The 17,958-nt window shown below is 59.2% G+C and overlaps 1 protein-coding gene across 1 annotated transcript in view; it reads right to left on the reverse strand.

The window, feature by feature from the left end:
* The window catches only part of KCNJ12 (potassium voltage-gated channel subfamily J member 12), a 42,866-nt gene extending 25,108 nt beyond the window's left edge, over nucleotides 1-17,758 (reverse strand). The window contains exon 1 of the mRNA XM_025363719.1: nucleotides 17,233-17,758. The gene's annotated coding sequence lies outside the window, so the exon portion shown is untranslated. The remainder of the gene's footprint in view (nucleotides 1-17,232) is intronic.
* Nucleotides 17,759-17,958: the final 200 nt, after the last annotated feature.

A 17,958-nucleotide genomic window follows, 5' to 3' on the forward strand; every position in this document is an offset into this window, starting at 1 on the left:
ATTTACTATATTATGTGTCAGACTCAGCTCCTGAGTACCATACGGTCATGCCTCGATTAACGATGGGATACCTGCTGAGAAATGTGTCATCAGGCAATTTCATCACTGAGCGAACATCATAGAGAGATTTCCAGAAAGCTAGAAGGTACAGCCTACTGCATACCCAGGCTGTGTGACGGAGCCTGTTGCTCCTAGGCTGCAAACCTGTAGAGCATGTACTGGACTCAACACTGTAGGCAACTGAAACACGATAGTAAGCATTTGTGTATCTAAACATAGTTAAACATTGAAAACGTACAGCAAAAATACAGTATAAAAGATAAAAAGTGGCACACCTGTATACCGCAGCCCCTTAGTGATCTTATGGGACCACTGTCATACGCACCCTCCGTCATTGACTGAAATATCATTAATTGACACGTGACGAGATCCCCATGAGATAGATATTATAATTTTACAGATGAGTGCACTGAGGCCCAGGGAGGTAGCCTTCACTGGACAGTTCAGGTAGACCTCGGCCCAGACCAAACCCCTTGTTATTCCAACCTGTCCTCCTCTGTCTGGGTCCTGTGGGTGGGGCATAAGAGGCCAGCACTAGAGACTAGCAGTGCCCTGAGTGGCACCCTTGGCCCGAAACTTCGGCCACATGCTCCATGGGCCCAAATGAGTGGCCCTGGGAGGATGCGCTCAGCCTCAGGCCACTGGCCAGGTGTTTGCCCTGCTGCTCAGGGTGGAGGCAGGAGGTGAAGGCCTGGGGACATGGGGCTGGTGTCAAACACATGGGATTGAATGGTGCCTTCCAGGCCCCTGTGGCTTCATCTGTAACATGGGCCACGAGGGGACTAAGTGAGACAATCCCAGCGCCTGGTACGGAGCAGGTGCTCAGCAATTGTGGAACCATGAGGTGGAGCCCCAGGACCCAGGGCCTGCCAGGCAGGCTGCCCTCAGGCCTCCACCCTTTGCTGGCAGCTTAACCTGCATGGGGAGGGGTCTGAGGCTCCCAGAGGGGCATTACAGGGTTAGCTGGATAAATGACCAGCAGGCAGTGCTGGCCGCGTAAGCGAGAATGGAAACATACCAGAGGCAGAGGGGAGGGTGCATGCAGAGGCCAGGGGCTGTAGAGGCTCTAGCCATGGGGCAGGGTATACAGGTCAGCCCCAGGGTGCAGCCAACCTCAGGGACAAACTCAGACTGTTTGAGGGCCTGAAGCAGGGCCTCTGAGAGCTGCCACATCAGCCAGAGCCAGGCCCCTCTACTGTGGCTCAAGAAAGCACCATAGGACCCAGAAAATTCCCTCCACCTCTCTGAGCCTCGGTGTCCCCATCTGTAAAATGGGGACAAGCACAGAAAGCGATGAGTCAGCACCCGAAACTCCTAAGCAGCACAAGCTTCTGACAAACGTCCTTTCCAGTAGGGGAGGGCAGGGGAAGGCAAGGGAGATTGGTACGGCCGTGCAGGGAGGCACACGGACTTAAAATTCCAGCCCAGGCCTGGGAACAGCCTCGGCCCCTCCCCAGAGAGTGGGGGACTGGGCAAGAAGGGGCAGAAGTTAGGAGCCCATCTTGTTCCCAGACCCAGGGACACTATCCACATCTTCCTGCCCTGGCCTCCCTGACCCCCACCATCTGTGCATCTCCACACACACCCCACCAGCCCTGCCTACGAAATTCAGACACAGCTACATGGCCTATGCCCGCACTCACACCACCAAGGTTGCCCCGACCGTGCTGCCCACACCCACCTTCAGGCCTTCCATCTGTCTCCACAATCCACCTCCCCGTCTATACTGCCCAAATGCTGTGGCCACCATCATGGACCACAGGTGTCTGCCATTTAGACAACCCATCTACACAACCAGTCTCAGGCTTCATTCTCTGAACCCACTTGAGGAGGTTGGGGGTCCATGAAACCCCCACCCCATAGAACCAACACTCCCAGGCCAAGGGAACCTGGCGGCTTGGAGCCCCTCCAAGGGCTCCTGGTGGGGTCCCTGCCAGTCCTAAGTGCCAACAAGATGATTAAGGAGTGGGGACTAGCTGGGCCCCTGCCCCCTGCCTCGAGCAGCTGCAGCCTGGTGGGGCCAGAGGCAGAAGGCCCCTGTTGCGGGGCGTGTGTCCCTGTCCGCCTTTGCTCCCTGCTGCAGCGGCCAAACTTGTCCTTTCTGAGGAGCCCAGCCCACCGAACTGGGTTCTCGGAACAAACACAGCCGGCTTCCATGACCCACAAGTGAGCACACACTGAGCACCTACTATGTGCCTGGACCTCTGGGAAGCCCTTGACACAGCACCTCCAGTAGGTCCAGTGGTCCAGTGGTGCCGTGTGCAGCGGGTAGGGCAGCTTCTTATTCCCACTCACACCTGGGGACACTAAGGATCAGGAAGGCTCTGCTAGAACGTGGACCACCTCGCTCGAAGTCACTGCAGCTCAAGAGAGAGGGAAGGAAGTTGTCCAGGAGCCCACAGGCCCCACCACCACACTCCGCATAAGTCACCCGGTTCCACCTCAACCACAGCCCCAGGAGGCAAGACAGGGATTCCTGTAGCCACTTTCAGAGGAGCAGCCCCGGCCGGTAACCTGGAGCCATGCAACGCCCCACCGCGGGGAGGCCACCTTGCCAGACATGACCCCATGCTTGGCCCTCCCACCCACTGGCCAAGGCAGACCTGGTGGCAGGGGACGTCCTCGGCCTGCCCCCCTTCCAGTGACAAGGAGACTGGGGTGAGGGGACCACAGGCTCAAGGAAAGTGGGAGCCCAGTTCTGGCCACGTAGGATCCAGGTGCCCACAGACCCCAGGGGAGATGTCACCTGGGCTGGTGGGGGAAGAAAGGCCTGGGCTAGACATGAACCTGGGGCTGGAGGAGGCCAGGTGTGCAAGGGAGCGAGTATGGATGGGAAGATGCCTGGCCTCCAGAGAAGAGGTGGAGGAGGAGGAGGAGGTAGAGGGCTGGGCGGAGTGCCGCGAGGCTGGTGTACCCAGAGGGCACAGGTTCAGACAAACCAGGTGACTGGTGACCCTGTCCTAAACATTTCCGAGGCATTGCAGGGGACGGCCATAAGGAGAATCTGGGGAGCAGCAGGACAGTCTTGTGAGGAGGTCTGTGGTCCTGGGGTACAGCAATAACGCAGGCTGGAGGGGTACAGGGAGGGTGCCCTGGAGTCAGAGTCTCTTCCAAAGGTAACAGCCCTTGCAGAGTTTGCTGGGGCTGCCGCAGACCCAGCCACTTCACCTCTAGGTACATGGAGAGACCTAGAAACCGGCATCCAGGGGAACCTGTGTTCCATGTCCATGGCAGCACCGTTCACAGGTGCCAAAGGCCGAGCAGCCCAGCGTCCACCACTGACAAATGCTCAGGCAGAGTGTGTCCATCCACACCCAGGCATCCTTCAGCCATAGCAAGGAAGGTGGTGCTGACGCACGGCACACCAGGGCCGAGCCTGGAGAACATGACGGAGATGGAGAAGCCAGCCACGGAAGGTTGCCCGTGCAGGGCCCCACGCACACACGACGTCCAGATTAGGAAGATTTACAGCCACAGCAAGTGGTTTAGTGGCTGCCAGGGGATGGGGTGGGGACCAGCAGTGACTGCCAATGGGACAGGGCTTCCTTTCTGCATGATGGAAAGGCTTTGGAACTAGACAGAGGTGATGGCTGCACGACATTGTGAATGCACTAAATACCACTGATTTGTTCACTTTTAAATGGCCAATTTCATCTTAAGTGAATTTCACCTCCAAGAAAAAAAACTGGGAGGAGACACACAAAGGAGATTTGAAACCAACCTCGGCCTGACAGATCCAAGCCCAACGCCTCCCAGCAGCTCAGCAGAGCCACAACCAAACTCTGGACCAGGGAGCGGGAAGAAATGCTTATTGTTACAAGAAAGGAAGGAAGGAAAGAAAGAAAACCAGAAATGCTGCTGCAGCCTCCAGACCCTGCAATTGCTCCCCCTCCCCGTCCCCATGCTCCGTCCACCTCTGGCCACTGGCCCTGCTTCCCTCAGATGCTCTCTCAGCTCCCGCCCTGACTCCATGCGGGTCTGGGCCCCTTCTCCGGAAGCGAGTCCCTGTCCCATGGAGTCTATGGCCAGTGGTCCGCTGGCACCGCAGCTCTGTGGGGCAGGACTTTGTCTTGTGCCTTGCAGCATCCTGGGGCCTGGGGAGCAGTGCCCGTCCCGGTGGGCCCTTCAGTGTCACCGTTGGAAGGATTCACTCCCAACCAGGGTGTAGTGCAGGGTCCAGCAGAGGGAAGGAGATTTGAGACAGCGATAGCCTTGGGTAGGCAAGAGGGGTGGGCCCTGTAGGTGAGGGGTGACAGTCCATCATGGGGTGGGGAGCTGTGATGGGCATGAGTTGAAATTCTCTTCGATTTTCTCAGTGAAAGAGGTGATCACCATGCTGGTGGGGAGTCAGGGACCTTTGAGGGAGAAAGCCAGGCATGGGGCAGGAGTGGGGGCCTGGCGGCTGGGCCCAAGGAAGAGAGAGTGGGTTCTAGAACGAGGCAGGAGGAGGAGGGTCCGGGACCAGCACCCCAGCTCAGAAGCAGGACATGCAGTGAGAGCGGAGGCAAGGCTGATGGCCAGCCCTGAGCAGCAAGCCCACAGTTGGACTCGGGGTTTCGTGCCCTTTAAGTCTTGCTCCCTTCATGTCACAGGGAGGGCTAGGAAGCACGTGGCTGGGGCCCTCCCTGCCTAGGGCCCAGGGATGGTTTTGAAAGGCTCTCTAAGGGCTCCCCTGAGCTGAACTCTGGTGCTGAGGGACACTGGTGCCACAGCAGCCCCCAAACCCCCCGCGGGGCCAGGATCCAGGGCCTCTTCCCAGGAAACCGTCCCTGCCCCACAGCGGCACCACCCTCTGCAGAGACCTCCACTCAGCCATGGGGCTCTGAGCGAACAGCTGCTTCCCCCTCAGGACTGGGGGTCCCCGAAGTTAAGTGAATGAGTGAGTGGGCAAGTCATCGACTTACTCCCCAAGCAGCGAAGCTACCATTACAACCTGTGGCATCACACAGGACCCACAGATTCATGGGAAGCCTGAGCTCAGCCAGGGGGCGGGGGCTCCGGGATGTGGCGCACATGGAGAGAGGCCGTTTCACCTCCAGGGAACAGGCGAAGCGGCAGGCCCCACCCTGAGAACAGGGTCTCTCCCTGCCCGTGCCCCCAGCACACAGCAATGCTCAGGCAATGGCCTGTCCTCCTAGCTTGATCTGGGGGCAAGAAAGAGGCGCCTGGACCAGCCATGCTCTGTGGCTGAGGTCACAGATGGGAGGCAAGGCTCTGGGCAGTCCCTCCCCTTCTCCCAGCCTCCTTTTCTCCACCTGTGAATGGCAGGATTCAGACCCCGTCATCTGGAATTCTGAAACAGCCTAACGCCTGGCCGGGCAAGCTCCCCGCACAACTGCAGTTTAAATGGGGTAAATTTGGCTCCATTTCTCACAGTAGGGAAATGAGGTTCAGAGAGGTGATGCGGCTTACCTCATGTCACACAGCAGATGGGGGTAGGAGAGCAGCCCGTGCCACTGCAGGCCCCCAGCTCATGCCCAGCGCTGCCATTCCAAGACAGAGACATCTCAGTGGCAAGACACCTCCTGCATCCCGGGCCCGGGATGTCTCTATCTTCCCTCATGACGGAGCCCAGCGGGGCCTTCTTCAGAGAACCGAGGCTTCCCGATTGGGGTTCAAATTCGACTTGGCCACCGCCTCCCGCAGTGGCCCCATCTCTCAAGCCCCACTCCTTGCCTGGCTGGGACATTTTGAGAATTAAGTGAGATAATGTTCGGGAAAGCACTGAGCACAGCGCCTGGCACCAGCCGCCGCCGGGTAAGCAGTCATTTTCATTATTGTTTCTGGGTGCCAAGCCTCAGCACGACGTCACACTGCTTCCTGAGAGATAAAGGCACCCGGTGACACCACAGGCTGCCGGATTCACCACCGGGCCATTCGTATTGCTGGGGCTCCCAAATTTCCTGGTGGCAACTGGGAGCCACAGGAGGGGGGGCCAAGGACACCCAGGCTCCCTCGGGCTAGGGGCATTACAGCAATCCCACCTACACCCACCTCCAGAGGGACTAGGGCGTGGCAAGGGGGTCACAGGTGTGATCCCAGCCCCTCCCTCCAGGCAGTGAGGAGCCCCACTCTGGGGCTCCATGCACAGACAGGAACACTGGCATGGGATGGGGTATGGCAGGTCCTCCCGACGCCCCGTTCAGGCGTCTGTGAAGCGAGGCTGCTGCTCCCCATCCTTGGGTGAGCCGTAGAGACCCAGGAGGATGAGAGAGGGCTGGCCCGTGGCCAGGGTATCCCACCCACTCCCTGAGAGCTTCTCCGCCGGGAAGGATAAGGTCAGGAAACACCCTCCCTGCAGGTGCCGGCAGCTACTAGAAATGGAACTACAACAAGAGGTTTTCACTTGAAAAGCCACTACGCCTCTAAAACAAAGGAGACGCCAAGCAAAGCGATGGCAGCGGGGGTGCCATCTTCACGGCCAGGACTAGTGGCCTCAGTGGGAGGAGTGGAAGGTAGGGACCCAGCGCACACGGACTCTGCCAAGGGGGCGACCCACCAGCACGACCCTCTGGGGGCACAGCGGTGACACCTCAAAACCACAAAGGCACAGCCCCTCGAGCGAACAGGCCATTTCCAGAACTTTCTCTTGGACAGCCGGGGCCGGAGGACCTCTGGGTCCAGGTACTCCAGCAGCATTACATCACTGACAGCTGAGGGTGGGAGGGAAACCTAATAGTGAGCGCATCGGTGAGGCAGATTGACTAAGCAGAAATTCAGACTTCTACGGGAAATACCAGTTAGATGTTCAAACCAGTTGTTCACGGATAGAACAATACAAGGTGTCATCTCCCACACCCTCCGACAGGGGAAGGACCATTCAGGGCTCCACTTCCCAGGTGAGGAAACTGAGACACAGGGCAGCTGGGAAATGGGAAACCCGCCCGAGGATGCACTGCTGGTAGCTGATCCCAAAACACCTCACCCCAGCGCTCGATGTCTCCAAAGTATGGTTCTAAAAAAGAGCACGTTTCTTTTTTTTTTTTTTTTTTTTTTTTTGATGGTGTCTCGCTCTGTCACCCGGACTGGAGTGCAGCGGTGCGATCTCAGCTCACTGCAAGCTCCGCCTCCTGGATTCAAGCCATTCTCCTGCCTCAGCCTCCCAAGTAGCTGGGACTACAGGTGCTCGCCACCACGCCTGGCTAGTTTTTTATACTTTTAGTAGAGATGGGGTTTCACCCTGTTAGCCAGGATAGTCTCAATCTCCTGACCTCATGATCTGCCCGCCTTGGCCTCCCAAAGTGAAGAGCACGTTTCTTAAAAGAGAAAAAGGTTGCAGTGAGCTGAGATGGCGCCACTGCACTCCAGCCTGGGCGACAGAGCGAGACTCCGTCTCAAAAAAAAAAAAAAAGAGAAAAAGGATGCAGGGTGGCAAAACTGTGTTGGCCATGAGTAGTGGCTGACTGGTGCCCTCCCCAAAGAGATGTCCACACAGAACCTGTGAATATGACCTTATTCAGATGAAAAGAGCCTTTGCAAATACAGAGTTTGGATATGAGATCATCCTGTGTTATGGTGGACCCTGAATCCAATGACAAGCATCCTTAGAAGTAGAGGTCCTGGCGCGGTGGCTCACACCTGTAATTCCAGCACTTTCGGAGGCTGATGCAGGAGCACTGCTTGAACCCAGGAGTTTAAGACCAGCGTGGGCAACACAGTGAGACTCAGTCTCTACAAAAAAAAAAAATTAAAAATTTGGCCGGGCGCGGTGGCTCACACCTGTAATCCCAGCACTTTGGGAGGCCAAGGCAGGTGGATCACAAGGTCAAGAGATCGAGACTATCCTGGCCAACATGGTGAAACCCCATCTCTACTAAAAATACAAAAATTAGCTGGGTGTGGTGGTGCGCACCTGTAGCCCCAGCTACTCAGGAGACTGAGGCAGGAGAATCTCTTGAACCCAGGAGGCAGAGGTTGCAGTGAACCGAGATCATGCCACTGCACTCCAGACTGGCGACAGAGGGAGACTCCATATCAAAAAAAATAATAATAATAGTTTAAAAAAATAAAATAAAATAAAAATGTGCCAGGCATAGTGGTGCACATCTGTAGTCCCAGCTACTTGGGAGCCTAAGGCAGGAGGATCACTTGAGCCTGGCAGTTCCAGGCTGCAGTGAGCCATGGTTGACAGAGCGAGACTGTCTCAAAACAGTAAGAGCAAGAGAGAAGAGAGGGAGAGAAAGCACAGGGAGAGGAGACCATGTGAAGACAAGAGGCAGAGACTGGAGTGATGCCCACAAGCTGAGGAATGCCTGGACTGCCAGGAGCCCCCAGAAGCTGGGGGAGAGCCCCAGAACGGCTTCTCCCTCAGAGGCTCCGTGAGGAACCAGTCCTGCAGACACCGGTTTCAGACATCTGGCCTCTAGAACAGATGCTGCATTTGTACTGTTTTAGGCCACCCAGTCTGTTATGGTGGCAGCAGCAGGAAACCGACACAGGGTCTCACTGGCTTGCCGCCCTCTGATCCCTGCCTCTGCTTTCTTTACTGGACTTGGTTGGTGGTGCTGCCAGACTCCCGCCCCAGTGCTCCTTCCACATCTCAGATGCAATGATAGGCATGTGGGTTTGCCCAACCCACTTTCTCTAGTGTTCTCATTTCACAGGGGAGGACACTGAGGCTCCCAGGGCTCCTGCTCCTCACCCACTGTCCTCCTAGTCTCCTCTCTATTAACTGCCTTTGATCTGGGGCATCCCCACCCAGCGGCAGCGGGTCCTAAGGCCACCAAGAGCCTGGTCATGGGCCCTGGAGCTGCAGTCAGGGCATCTGCCGTGGGATGGAGGCCAGGACCCATGGGTGGCCTGGAGGCTGTGCTGGCAGGACCCAGGCCAGCCTCCATCCCACAGAGGAGGAGGGCAGCAGGGTCTCCTCTGTTACACAACCCCCAGGGAGGGCCTCAGCCACTCCACGGTTGCCTCCTAGGGCACCGCCTCCAGTGGTCTTCAAGGCTCCCAGGGCCTGGGGAGGGACCTGGCTGCTCCAACTGGGCAGGTGCTGCTGACAGCTTGCAGCCCAGCAGGCCGAGGCGATGGCAGGGCTGAGCCTCCGGCCACACGGCAGAGTGGGGATCAGGGAGGCCAGGAAGCTGCCCTGTCCTGCCTGCAGTGCCTAAGCCCAGAGGGGAGGAGAGAACAGATGCCCAGACACGAGAGTGGACTGCCTCTCCATTTCACAAACAGGGAAACTGAGGCTCATAAAAGAAGGGCGCCAGGTTTATCTGATCCCCACAGACACTGAGACAGCTACTGAGAGTGACCACAGACTGGTCACTCTCCCAATCAGTGTATCAGATCCTTTCTAATAAGGGGCCCTGGTAGAGCAAGGCGGGACCATCCTGCTGCGTCTCAGGCCAGGTTCCAAGGAACGACAAGGAGGGGACAGACACTGAGATGCGGAAGCTTGGAGACAGGTCAAAGTGACATTCCCCACACAGAGGCCTGCCCCAGCCTGAAGACAGTGAAGGAGCAAGTGGCCCTGTTTCCAGGAGGTCAGGGCTAAGGGAACAAGAGAGGCAAGGACCCCAGCGGGACCAGCGGTGAGCACCTCCCTTCCGAGCGCCAGCGTGTCTACTCCGCCCTGAGTGGGAGCCGGTTTGCCCAGAGGTCCCGAAGCCCTAGGGGGCTTGACTGCAGCAGGGGCTGGGCTGCGACTCCCAAGCCCCCCAGACCCTCTGAGCTCTGGGGATAGAGGCAGGGGATCTGGATTATCCCGACTCCCAGAGGGATCTGAGGGAGGAGACACCCAGGCGAGGACTCGGTACCTCTCCTGGTACTTAAAGCACCAATCCTGCAATTCCAGGATCTCTGTCTCAACGCAGCTAAAATGACAACGAAAAGAACCCATGACTCACGGACTTCAGTGGCTCTGTGCATTCAGATGCCACAAAGATCCTAAGGTCCCAAGACTCAGTCCTCAACCCACGCCCAGGAAGACAGGATGAGACCCCTGGGTCCAGTGGGCACAGGCACCACACAGCAGCACGCATGGTGCAGGGGACGCCATGACATGTATGCAATGATCCCACATGAATAAAAAAACAAAGGCAACTTAGATGTTAGCACATTTCTATGCCTCTATTTACACATATTCACGTCTGCATTAGCACTGAGAAACCCAGAAGGCTCTCTAATGATGGTCACCGCAAGGACATGAAGCTTTGGGGCAGGGGGAGGCAGGGGGTGAGAGGGAGAAATTCACTTTTCCCCTTGCAACCGTTTATCACTTTACTGTGAGCACATAACACTCTTATAATTAAAAACTGTCATATTCAACAAAATACGACAATGTCTGTGATGGCTCATGTGTTTCTTGTCTATTTCATCCTGCCCCACCCACTGAGATGTCAGTCCCCCGGGGCAGAGGTCTTGTGCAGGCCACATCCCCAGCCACCTGCTGAGCTCAGGAATGAGGCCAAACTCCTGCATCCTCAAAGCCCACCACGCAAATACCTGACCTCTAGGACCTCTGGGATTCTCTGGGAAGGGAATGGAGGGGATGGAAAGAAAGGGACACCCAGGGGACAGGCTGGGGGTGGCTTGTGAATGGGGATCCCCAGGGCCAAACAGGTGGCTATGACCCCTGAGTTTGCCCCTTCCAGGCCCTATTTCTACAAGACCCAAGACTGTCAGAAGCCCTACTTTTGAGCATCCCCAACCTGCCCCAGATCCCAGCACCCCTGAAAGCCCCAGGTCTCCATCTGCCTCTGCCCTCCCTGTGATCAGGCCAGAACCCGCCCCCTCTGGCCACGCCAAGCTCCCCTGGGCCTTCCCTGGCCTCGGTAGCCCCCAGGCCTGAATGGAAGCCTGACTTGGCCTGGAACCAGAAGCCCCGAGGCAGAGGGTCGGGGCGGGGGCGGCTCGGCTGCTGCCACACAGAACGCCAGCTGCTGGCAGCGATTTATTTTTGCTTTAAGTGCTGGAGAATTGCAGGCCTGGAGCCGCCAGCTCGGGCCCGGCTGCAGCTGGAGCAAGTGGGGCGGGCAGGGGCAAGGGCACGCCTCCGGCCACCAGGCCACCCCATCCCCCTTGACCTCTCCTGCCCCCGGCCTTTCAGCCTCTCTATCATACACATCCCAGTCTCCACACACTTCCTTCTCCCCGGCCCTCCCCTGTCAAGTCCCCAAACAGCTGCCTGGAGGCTTCAGGGACAGAGGGTCTGTGGCCTCAAGGCTGCGCCCCAGCCTTCCTCTGGGAACTGTGTGACCTCAGGCTGTGGGGACCCTCTCCGGCCTCAGGCTGCCCACTGGGGTGGAAGCAGGGAGGGCTGCGAAGTATCCCTGCCGCCAGTCCCCATGTTACCTGGTTTCCCTTTCTGCCCCCACTCCCCAAGTGAGCCTCAGGAGACAATTCCCCACGTCCGCACACCTGGCCACACACCTGGCCAACCGGGCACACCTGGCTGAGGCCCAGGACCAGAACCTGTCTGCTCCCCACAAAAGGGGCCGCCAGCCCTGTCTTTTCTGAAGCAACGTGGACATTCAGAGGAGGAGGGACAGGCTGTGCTCAGGCAAGCAGAAGGCATTCCAGTCTCTATAGTTGCAGAGGTGATCATTGCTGGTCACTAAAGCCGCTAGAGTTGATCATTGCAAATCGCAAACATTTTTAAACATTTTAAAACCTGGGTGTCCTGTTCAAAAAAAAAAGCCTGGAAAGGAGAGATGAAATGCACTGACATGAAACTCAATGACCATTGGGAGTTTGGAATGCTTAACTGGGCAAGAAACAGAGTCACTGTCCCCTCCCTGCCAGCCCCACCCCCTCAGTCGCCCTCCACACATGTGTGCTGAAGGCAGGAGAAAGGATTCAGCCATCAGCTGAGATATGAGAGGCCCCACACCCCAGGCCTCAGTTTGCTGGGATCTGCAATGGGAATGGCTTGTGATCCTGGGAAGGAATGGGGTGGGGATGTCGTGAGCTGAAGCAGGCCAAGTGCTAGGAGACACAGCAGGGCTTGGAGCTTGAAGCAGTGAGGCCACAGATATAAAGCACTCCACCCAGAGCGGGGGCCTGAAGGAAGCCTCATCTCCCTCCCGCTCAGCCAGACAGGGAGACGGCAGGCCAAAGACTCAGAGAAAAGGTCAGAATCCAGCTATGTCCACCGACAAGCGCCACAGTTCTTGGACAGTGACCTCTCTGAGGCTCAGTTTTCTCATCTGCAGAATGGGCTGACAATGCTGGCTACCACTGCTACCAAGCACTCACTGCATGTCAGGCACCAGGCATGGCTGAAGCAGCCAGTTCATTCTCTGTGTTTACTGGGGTGCCTGCCATCTCCTGCCTACCGCTTAGGCACTGGGGACACAGCTGTGGTAGAGCAGGTCCAGAAAGAAGAGATCCTATTCCAAGGGAGAGATGGACAGTAAACAAGATCAACAAATAAAACATATTGTGGCAGATAGCATTAAGTTCTACAGAGAAAAAATAAAGCAGGAAAAGGAACATGGGGGAAAGGGAGGCTGCAGTGTCCCACAGGGGAATCAGGGGAGGCCTTGGAAAGAGAGTGGCATCTGGGCAAGACACGAAGGTGGTGAGGGAGGGGCCATGCTGAGATCTGGGGAAGAGCATTCTGGGCAGAGACAGCAGCACATGCAAAGGTCCTGAGGTAGGAGTAGGCCTGATCTGTTGGAAGCACAGCAAGGCAGGCAGAAGGGTGGCCCCGGCGGGGGAGCAAGAGTCCTGGAAGTGAGGCCAGACTGTGCAGGGCCCTGAGGGTCCCAGGGAGGAGTGTGGTGGGAATCAACAGAGGGCCCTGACGCCCAGAGTGCACCAGGCACATAGTAGGTGCTCAAGGAACAATGGCCCAGAGTGGCTCTGGTAGAAGCCTCTACTCCATAAGCTTTATTGTTTGTTCCCTGGCCCCTCTCCAGGCCTGAGTCCTTCAAAGAGGCCTGGGCTGCAGGTAAGGGCAGGAGAGGGAGGCTTTGGCTGCCCAAGCAGGAGGGAAGGTTCAGTCTAGGTGGGTGGGGGGAGTCAGGCAGGATCCAGGAAGCTGTGCCCACCGATCCTAGGACAGCATTAATGGACAGTCAAGGCGAAACTGCTCCCTGGGGCAGCTGAGAAAGGGGCTTCCACTCCTATCTGGCCAAGCAAATGGAACCATGTCCAATGATGCATGGCTGAAGGCTAATTAGAGGGCTGGGCGGGGATCCCCAAGGTCCCCACAGCCTCATGCTGCCACTTCAGCAGCCAGGCAGGAAGGGGTGAGCTATGGAGCACCAGTGGTGGTGGTGGGGGGGACTGGGGGACTCTGAGGATGCACCAGGAAACAGGAGGCCTGCATCGGGGCCCACTGGCGTCTGGGGCCCACTGCTGCAGCAAATCACTGCCCTGCCCTGGGCCTGCTTCCCCACATGCCCAAGGGCAGGTTGGATGGGGAAATGACGAGTTCCCCAGGCTCTGGCTCCACAAATGCTCACAACGCCTCCTTCCCAGATCCCCCTCTCCACACATCCGTTTCTACTGAGACCAGCCCCTCCCCACCCCCAACTCCCAGAGGCACACTCCAAGTCTCACATTCCTACTGCCCCATCCGGGGCGTTCTCGGGAGCCAGTCCCACTTCACAGATGATGAACTGAGGCCAGGAAGAGCGACCCCATCTTGGGTGCAACACCTGTCTCTCTTGCCCCCCTGAGTCTGTCCAAGAGTCTCCTCTGAGAGAGTGAAATCTTTGAGGGCGGGGGCTGGATCTCCCCATATGCAACGTCCATTTATTAAGCACTTCTGTATGCCTACTTTGCACAGGGGCCACAGCTAGGCAACAGGGCCTGGGGTCTCCAGCCCCAGAACTCAGCCCCCACAGCTCTCGCCAGCACAGCGAGGCCTCTGTGGCTGGAAGAAGCAGTCCAGACATGGAATCTTCGAGCATTTACTGAGCACCTACTGTGTGCCAGGGCTTCACTAGGTCCAAGGAATACAGCTCCCAGAAGCTGGGATGGCACGCAGGCCCCAGGCCCTGTGTGGGACCCGCCTGGTGGTAAGGCAGGGAGAAAGCTAGCCTGGCAGTCAAGTGCCCCTGAGCCGCGTGTCTGTGAAATGGGGGAAGGTGCAGTTCTGTCCCTGGGAAAGCACCAGGGCTCTGGGTCTGAGCCCTACAGGCTGGTGCCTCTGGTGCCTCCCTCGGCCTCCAATCCCTGTCTGCACAACAGAGCTGATGCCACTCTCTGCACTGGCAGGCCATTAGGAAATTAAGTCAGCTGACCCAGGGCTGGGTCCTTGGCCAGTGCCCAGCGGGGACTCTGGTCCTGCCCCGAGCCCAGCACCTCAGAAAACCCACCTGCCTCTGCCAGCCCCACCCCCACCCCCAACCCCATGGTGCCTCTGAAGCTCTGGCCAACCTGCACACGGCCCAGTTTCAGGCCGGCTCTCTTTCATCGTCAGCCTTTCCCTGTTGCCGTGTCCCCATCACGCTGCCAGTTCCCGGCACAGCCATCCCGTGGGGCTGAGCCCCTGCCCACTGCACCTTCCATGTGGCTGGCCAAGCCTCCAGCCCTCCTGCTGCCCATGAGCTGCCCCCTCCCTGACTCTCCTCCGTGCCAGCCTGTGGCAGGGCTCCAAGGGCAGGCCCAGGGGAGGGGCAGGTGTGCCCATGTGTCGCTCACAGTAAAGCCCTGGCCAGGGCCCAGCCACAGGCACCAACTGCACCTGTTGGAGGAAGGGCCCTGCCCAGACCTGGGCCTGGGAGCAGGGGGGTGAGAGTGGCCACTGGGTGGGCACCGTGTGTACCAGTAGCCTTCTGCCTAGGGACCTGGCGAGGGCCACAGAGGTTGATGACAGTAATGATGCAGTCACTTCCGCCCCAGCTGTATGCCAGGGCCTCCGGGTGCCATGCTTGGTACTGCCAACTGTGGCCCAGAGTACCGGAGGCCTGGCTAGGCAGAGAAAACTGCCCATAGGCAGAACCGGCCCCAGTGCTGCAGAGCTGCAGGTGCTGCTGCTGCTGTTACTACTGTTATCACTGCTGTCATTATTATTTTGCTGTTGCAGGGTCACTCAGTGTTACCTTGTCCTGCTTCAAGGAGACCCAGGGATGGGGACACCATGGCTCTGGGGCAGGAAGGCTGGCGGGGTAAGTCCCTGGCCTGGAGAGAGCTAGGTGAAGGCATCTGTCCAAACCCAACCTACTGCGTGGCTTTAGGCAATACCCCTCCATCACTTCCCAGGCATCTCTTCCTTCCAGCACAGTTAAGGCACAATCCTGGAGGGGTCCTCTCCGGGGCAGCCTGGAAACACTATGGGGGTTTGACGGGCTAGCTGCAGGGGGAGTGTCCAGAGATGGACTGACAGCTCCGGTCCTGCCCCTCCCAGAGAAGGCTCCACCCCTTCAGTGCTGGGGATGGGGGGTGTCAGCCATGCCCTCCCCTGGGAGGGGAAAAACGAGGTGATAGAGGACTTGGAGTCCCTACCTACCAGCTCTGGGTCAACAGCCCGCATTTACAAACTGCCTACTGTATGCCCACAAGGGCGCTCCAATGGAGAAGAGAGGTGTCCCTGTGGCCCAGCACTCTGGAGCCACCCTCCTTGTCTCCAGGATGCTCGAGTGAGTGCCCTCCCCCCTCACTCCCTGCTCTCTCTCGGGGGGGGGGGCTTGGCCCCACCAAATGGCAGGCCCAGGGTCCCCCTCCTAGAGCGGCCAACCTCGGGTCCCCTGTCTGGTCGGAGGTGCCACGAGAGAACTGAGGGGCAGACTTTGCTGAGAAGTCTCTTGGGGGGGGGCTCCCAGCGACACTGAAGGGCTCTTCTTAGAATACAAGAGGGATACCCCTCAAAAAGAGAGCAAGCCTCCGGTGGCGCCCAGGGCTGAGTTGCACCTCCCCTCCCTGACCCTCGCTCGCCACAGGGCGGCGGTCCAGGGCGGAGCTGCGCGAGGAGGGGCCGCGGAGGTGCAGCGCAGCGCGAGGGAGGCTGAGGTCCAGCCCCGCGGCCAGGGACCGGCCCTCCTCTGGCATCTCAGAGAGGGCGAAGGCTAGGCCCAAGGCTAACGCCTCCCGGGTTCGCACCTTCCAAAGGCGGCTGCCGATTTCAACGGCGTGTGGGTGCCTCGGCGCTCCAGGAGACGGAGCCTGTGAACCCGGGTTTGGGGGCTCAGATGTGGGGGCCAGGAGGTCCCCCAGGGCTTTATTGCAGGGCTCGAACCTGGGTATAGAGGAGCAAAAAAGAAACTAGAAATGGCCACAGGCAGCGCGGCACTCTAAGATGGGAACGCCCCCTGGGAAATGGGGAGGGGGAGGTCCCAGGTGCCGGCGAGTCCAGGCTGTGAAGAGGCAGGAAAACCTCCCAGGACAAGACCGTCCCCAGAGAAACACTTTGACCCCCATTCCGATCACAGGTTTTAAAATATTCACATGACATGAGCACGCTGGATCAAAACCGAGGCACAGACACTCGCTTGGGCCTCAACTCCCATCTGAACCCCCCAAGAGCGCCCCACCCCAGCTGCCTCTGCCCAAGAGCCCCTGATTCCCGCCCCGCTCCCCCAGAGCACCCGGAGAGGCCATGTGCGCGCAGGGTGGACCCTGGCCCTGAAACCCTGGGAGCTTCTCAGCCAGCGGCCATCCCCTCTGAGATCAAGGCCGACTTCTAAAAGCAAAAGGGAGCCTCTGGACTTGGCTGACTTGCTGGCATGGAATCATTTCCAGAATATTTTTACTCCATTACAGCACAGGAGGTGAGAAAGAGACACGACTCCAAGGACCCGCAGGTCTCTGACGGGAGGCATTCTCCGGGCGGCTCATATAGCCCGGGCGCCCATCTCCGAGCCCCACCTCGATCGCGGGGTCTCCGGGAAGGTCACGCGTAGGACCCGTGCCGCGCGCCAGAGTGCTTCCGCACGCTCCCTCCCGAGCCCCCTCGTGCAAACCAGCCAGAGGGGAGCCGAGGGCTCCTCAAAGTTTCCTGGAGCGCCCCCCAGGACGAAGGTTAGCCAGGAGCAAAGTTCCTTGTGGTGGTAGCCGGAGACATGGCAGGAAAAGAAAAGCTCGCAGTCAGCATTTCCTCCGATGTCTCACCAAGGGAGGAAAAAAAATGAAAACGAGAGGAAGAAAACACCCTCCCGCTCCACCTTCCCTGTTGCTGCACCACCTCGTGCTCGCTCCGGGCCAGGCTAGAGGCGGGGGGCGGCCTGAGGGGAACTGGGGCCGGGTCCGGGAGGGACCATGCGCCCGCGGCCGCGCACTTACCTCGGTCAGTGGCCCGGGCGCGGCGCGCTCGGCGTCCTCCCAGCTCCGGGCGGCCGTTCCTGGCCCCGGCAGCTGCCGCGCTGGCTGCATCGCCGCCGCTGCCGCCACCGCCTCAGGGCAGCTCCCGGGGGCGCTCCATGCCGAGGGGCGCGTCTGTCCGCAAAGCGGATCGCCCTGGTCCAGCCACGGGTCGGGGGCGCGCGCCTGGACGGCGCCCCCGGCCGCTGGGCGCTCACTCGGGCCGGGGCGGCTGGCGTCGGTCCCTCGGTCCGGCTGTGAGCACTGCCGGCCCACCCCCTCCCCCGCCGGCTGTTATCTGATCTCGGGCAGGGCCCGGCGAGCTCCCCTACGCCTGGGCGCCCGGCACCTCCGCTCAGGCTCCGACCGCGCCAGTCCCCCTCCCCCGGCTACTGTTCCCAGGGAGGCGGCATCAGTGGCGGCGTGGCCCGGAGAAGACGAGGAGCGAGGAATGGAGGGCGAGGAGGCGGCGGGAGGCAGAGGCTCGGCGCGCACCCAGCTCAGCGCCTCGCTCCACCGGAGCTCAGCTCGGCAACTCCTCTAACTCTCCGCGGAAAGCACGCCCGCCCCGCGCCGCGCAGCGCCGCGCCGCCGCTGCACCCGCCTACCATGGCTCTGGCCTGGCCCGGAGCCCCTCCTAGTCCCGGGCCGCCCCCTACACATACACCGCCAGCCACTTGCGCACTGGGACGCGCGCGCGCGCACACA

This window comes from Theropithecus gelada, chromosome 16 (assembly GCF_003255815.1).
Source record: "Theropithecus gelada isolate Dixy chromosome 16, Tgel_1.0, whole genome shotgun sequence".
Taxonomy (NCBI): domain Eukaryota; kingdom Metazoa; phylum Chordata; class Mammalia; order Primates; family Cercopithecidae; genus Theropithecus; species Theropithecus gelada.